The sequence below is a fragment of the Triticum dicoccoides genome, chromosome 6A, assembly GCF_002162155.2.
Source record: "Triticum dicoccoides isolate Atlit2015 ecotype Zavitan chromosome 6A, WEW_v2.0, whole genome shotgun sequence".
NCBI classification, from domain to species: domain Eukaryota; kingdom Viridiplantae; phylum Streptophyta; class Magnoliopsida; order Poales; family Poaceae; genus Triticum; species Triticum dicoccoides.
The window spans coordinates 599,128,962-599,134,890 of NC_041390.1; positions in this window are offsets into that span (position 1 = coordinate 599,128,962).

The window sequence follows — 5,929 nt, forward strand, 5'->3', positions numbered from 1 at the left end:
TGAACACCGTAGTCGTACTGGGTAGCAGCGGCGTTGGTCTCCGTGTCTAACGAGAGAAGAGGGGGAAGAAACAATAAATATAATGCAAACATAAGCACGACCGTGCATTACAAGACAATGCGCGGTGCTAGGTGTGCCCTAATGCGGTAGTAGGTGATACCGGCGAAGGGGGGAAAACATCCGGGAAAGTATTCCTGGTGTTTCGCGTTTTCGGACAAATGAACCAGAGGGGGAAAGTTGTGAGTTCGATAGGTTAGGGATGTGTGGTGGACGAACGGGTTGCGTATCCAGATTTGTCCCGTCGTTCTGAGCAACTTTCATGTACAAAGTATTTTCATTCGAGTTAGAGATTATTTTATATTAATTTTTAAAGTTTTAATTCATATTTTCAAATTAGTTTTATTTCAAAATTAATAGATAAAATGCTATGGGTACCCAACCCTGTGTACACAGAATCTACACAAAGGCTGACATGTGGGCCAGGGGACCCAGTTGACCAGTCAAACTTTGACTGGTCAACCGAAGGGTGGGGCCCCCTTGTCATTGACTGATTAAACTGTTAGGTAGTTAATTAGTTAACTAAGCAATAAGTAATATTAATTAAGTTAATTAATTAATTGTTAATTATATTTAGTTATTTTGATATATATTTTTCGTTCTAACAGGGACGTGGGCCCCAAAGGTCAGTGGCATGTGGCTAGCAGGGGCCACGGCCACGAACGCGCACGCACCACCAGGGTGCGGCTGTATCCAGGGAGAAGCTAGCAAGTGGCCGGCACGGGCACGAGCCCAGTGCGGGGCGCGGGCGCGTGCGGCAGCGCGGAGGAATGCATCGGCACAGGCGAGCGGTGGCGTAGGCGGAGCAGGGTAGCAGCAGCGCACAGCAGGGGCCGTCGGCTACGGCCGGGCGCGACCGGAGGCGCCAGCTGATGCGGGGTGAAGCCTGGGCAAGCAGGGGGCTGCGACGGGAGTGACCGAGGCCACCAGTGAGTGGGCGCGCAGGCGACGGGCGCCTGGGCACGGCCATGTGCGGGCGGTGATACGTCTCCAACGTATCTATAATTTTTGATTGCTCCATGCTATATTATCTACTGTTTTGAATGTTTATGGGCTTTATTATACACTTTTATATCATTTTTGGGACTAACCTATTAACCCAGAGCCCAGTGCCAGTTTCTGTTTTTACCTTGTTTTAGGGTTTCGCAGGAAAAAAAATCAAACAGAGTCCAATTGACCTGAAACTTCACGGAACTTATTTTTGGATCAGAAGAAGCCCAGAAGACTTGGAGTGCACGTCAGGGGATCTTCGAGGAGGCCACGAGGTAGGGGGCGCGCCCTCCACCCTCGTGGGCCCCTCTTGGCTCCACCGACGTATTTCTTCCGCCTATATATCTCCATATACCCTAAAAACATCAGAGAGCACAATAGATCGGGAGTTCCGCCGCCAGAAGCCTCCGTAGCCATCGAAAGCCAATCTAGACCCGTTCCGGCACCCTGCCGGAGGGGAATCCCTCTCCGGTGGCCATCTTCATCATCCTGGTTCTCTCCATGACGAGGAGGGAGTAGTTCTCCCTCGGGGCCGAGGGTATGTACCAGTAGCTATGTGTTTGATCTCTCTCTCTCTCGTGTTCTTGATTTGGCACGATCTTGATGTATCGCGAGCTTTGCTATTATAGTTGGATCCTATGTTTCTCCTCCCCCTCTACTCTTTTGTAATGAATTGAGTTTCCCCTTTGAAGTTATCTTATCGGACTGAGTCTTTAAAGATTTGAGAACACTTGATGTATGTCTTGCCGTGCGTATCTGTGGTCACAATGGGATACCGCGTGATTCACTTGATGTATGTTTTGGTGATCAACTTGCGGGTTCCGCCCATGAACCTATGCATAGGGGTTGGCACACGTTTTCGCCGTGATTCTCTGGTAGGAACTTTGGGGCACTCTTTGAGGTTCTATGTGTTGGTTGAATAGATGAATCTGAGATTGTGTGACGCATATCGTATAATCATACCCACGGATACTTGAGGTGACATTGGAGTATCTAGGTGACATTAGGGTTTTGGTTGATATATTTCTTAAGGTGTTATTCTAGTATGACTCTAGGGCTGTTTGTGACACCTATAGGAATAGCCCAACGGTTTGATTGGAAAGAATAACTTTGAGGTGGTTTCGTACCCTACCATAATCTCTTCATTCGTTCTCCGCTATTAGTGACTTTGGAGTGACTCTTTGTTGCATGTTGAGGGATGGTTATGTGATCCAATTATGTTATCATTGTTGAGGGAACTTACACTAGTGAAAGTATGAACCCTAGGCCTTGTTTCCTATCAGTGCAATACCGTTTATGCTCACTTTTATCACTTGCTACCTTGCTGTTTTTATAATTTCAGATTACAAATACCTTTATCTACTATCCATATACCACTTGTATCACCATCTCTTCGCCGAACTAGTGCACCTATACAATTTAACATTGTATTGGGTGTGTTGGGGACACAAGAGACTCTTTGTTATTTGGTTGCAGGGTTGCTTGAGAGAGACCATCTTCATCCTACGCCTCCTACGGATTGATAAACCTTAGGTCATCCACTTGAGGGAAATTTGCTATTGTACTACAAACCTCTGCACTTGGAGGCCCAACAACGTCTACAAGAAGAAGGTTGTGTAGTAGACATCAAGCTCTTTTCTGGCGCCATTGCCGGGGAGGTGAGTTCTTGAAGGTATATCTTTAGATCTTGCAATCAAGTCTTTTAGTTTCTTGTTTTATCACTAGTTTAGTTTATAAAAGAAAACTATAAAAAATGGAATTCAGTTTGTCTCATACGCTTCACCTTTTTATATCTTTCGTGAGTATGATGGAAAGGATAATTGTGCTCAAGTGCTAGAAGAAGAAATCTATAAAATGTTTGGCACTGAATATTTGAGTTATGAGCATGATTGCAATGTTGTTAGTACGAATTCCTTGAATATCCATGATGCTAATGAGATGCAAAGCCACAAGCTTGGGGAGGCTATGTTTGATGAAGATGATAAATTTTCCCTCCAAGTTTTGATGAGCAAATTTATTATGATGAAAGCATGCCTCCTATTTATGATGATTATATTGATGAAAGTGGGTTTGGAAGAGTGTCAACTTTAGGAAGTAATGATCCCACTATTTTGGAGGATGTTGAATCTTATTGTGATAATTATAAAAGTGAATTTGGAGAGGTCATGACTTTATTTAGTAATGATTCCACTATTTCGGAAGAGGTTCCAATTGATTATGAGAATAAAGTTGCTATATATGATGATTATTGTGATGACTTGTATGCTATAAAGAATAATGATATCCATGAAACTTTTCATCATGATTTTAACTTTCAATTGGATTATGCCTCACATGATAGTTACTTTGTTGAGTTTGCTCCCACTACTATTCATGAGAAGAAATTTGCTTATGTGGAGAGTAATAAAAATTCTAAGCTTGTAGATCATGAAAAGAATGCTTTGTGTGATAGTTATATTGTTGAATTCATTCATGATGCTACTGAAAATTATTATGAGGGAGGAATATATGCTTGTAGGAATTGCAATAATATCAAGTTTCCTCTCTATGTGCTTAAAATTTTGAATTTATGCTTGTTTTACCTTCCTATGCAAGTTGATTCTTGTTCCCACAAGTTGTTTGCTCAAAAAATCCCTATGCATAGGAAGTATGTTAGACTTAAATGTGCTAGTCATATTCTTCATGATGCTCTCTTTATGTTTCAATTCTTATCTTTTATGTGAGCATCGTTGAAATCATCATGCCTAGCTAGGGGCGTTAAACGATAGCGCTTGTTGGGAGGCAACCCAATTTTATTTTTGTTCCTTGCTTTTTGTTCCTGTTTAGTAATAAATAATTCATCTAGCCTCTGTTTAGATGTGGTTTTATGCTTTTAATTAGTGTTTGTGCCAAGTAGAACCTTTGGGAAGACTTGGGGGAAGTCTTTGTGATCATGCTGTAAAAAACAGAAACTTTAGCGCTCACGAGAATTGCTGCCATTTTTATTTGGAGAGTGATATTTAGTTAATTCCTTTTTCAGATGATTAATAGATAAATTCCTAAGGTCCATCAATTTATTTGAGAATTTTATGAGTTCCATTAGTATACTTTTGATCAAGATTAGTACAGACTGTTCTGTTTTTGACAGATTCTGTTTTTCGTGTGTTGTTTGCTTATTTTGATGAATCTATGGCTAGTAAAAGAGTTTATAAACCAGAGAAGTTGTAATACAGTAAGTTTAACACCAATATAAATAAAGAATGAGTTCATTACAGTACCTCGAAGTGGTGATTTATTTTCTTATACTAACGGAGCTTACGAGTTTTCTGTTAAGTTTTTTGTTGTGAAGTTTTCAAGTTTTGGGTAAGGATTCGATGGGCTATGGAATAAGGAGTGGCAAGAGCCTAAGCTTGGGGATGCCCAAGGCACCCCAATGTAATATTCAAGGACAACCAAGAGCCTAAGTTTGGGGATGCCCCGGATGGCATCCCCTCTTTCGTCTTCGTTCATCGGTAACTTTACTTGGAGCTATATTTTTATTCGCCGCATGATATGTGTTTTGCTTGGAGCGTCATTTTATTTTATTTAGTTTTGCTTGATGTTTGAATAAAATACCAAGATCTGAAATTCTTAAATGTTAGAGAGTCTTCACATAGTTGCATAATTATTCAACTACTCATTGATCTTCACTTATATCTTTCGGAGTAGTTTGTTGTTTGCTCTAGTACTTCACTTATATCTTTTAGAGCATGGTGGTAGTTTCATTTTGAAGAAATAGATGAACTCTCATGCTTCACTTAGATTATTTTGAGAGTCTCAAATAGCATGGTAATTTGCTTAAATAATCCTAATATGCTAGGTATTCAAGACTAGTAAAAACTTTCTTATGAGTGTGTTGAATACTAAGAGAAGTTTGATGCTTGATGATTGTTTTGAGATATGGAGGTACTAATATCAAAGTCGTGCTAGTTGAGTAGTTGTGAAATTGAGAAATTCTTGTGTTGAAGTTTGCAAGTCCCGTAACATGCACGTATGGTAAACATTATGTAACAATTTTGAAACATGAGGTGTTATTTGATTGTCCTCCTTATGAGTGGCGGTCGGGGATGAGCGATGGTCTTTTCCTACCAATCTATCCCCCTAGGAGCATGCGCGTAGTGCCGAGGTTTTTGATGACTTGTAGATTCTTGCAATAAGTATGTGAGTTCTTTATGACTAATGTTGAGTCCATGGATTATATGCAATTTTACCCTTCCATCCTTGCTAGCCTCTTCGGTACCGTGCATTGCCCTTTCTCACATTGAGAGTTGGTGCAAACTTCGCCGGTGCATCCAAACCCCGTGATATGATACGCTCTATCACACATAAACCTCCTTATATCTTCCTCAAAAAAGCCACCATACCTACCTATTATGGCATTTCCATAGCCATTCCGAGATATATTGCCATGCAACTTTCCACCATTCCGTTCATCATGACACGTTCATTATTGTCATATTGCTTTGCATGATCATGTAGTTGACATCGTATTTGTGGCAAAGCCACCGTTCATAATTTTTCATACATGTCGCTCTTGATTCATTGCATATCCCGGTACACCGCCGGAGGCATTCATATAGAGTCATACTTTGTTCTAGTATCGAGTTGTAATTATTGAGTTGTAAATAAATAGAAGTGTGATGATCATCATTAATAGAGCATTGTCCCAAATAAAAAAATAAAGGCCAAATAAAAAAATAAAAGGGACAATGCTACTATCTTTTTTTCCACACTTGTGCTTCAAAGTAGCACTGTAATCTTCATGATAGAGAGTCTCTTGTTTTGTCACTTTCATATACTAGTGGGAATTTTTCATTATAGAACTTGGCTTGTATATTCCAACAATGGGCCTCCTCAAGTGCCC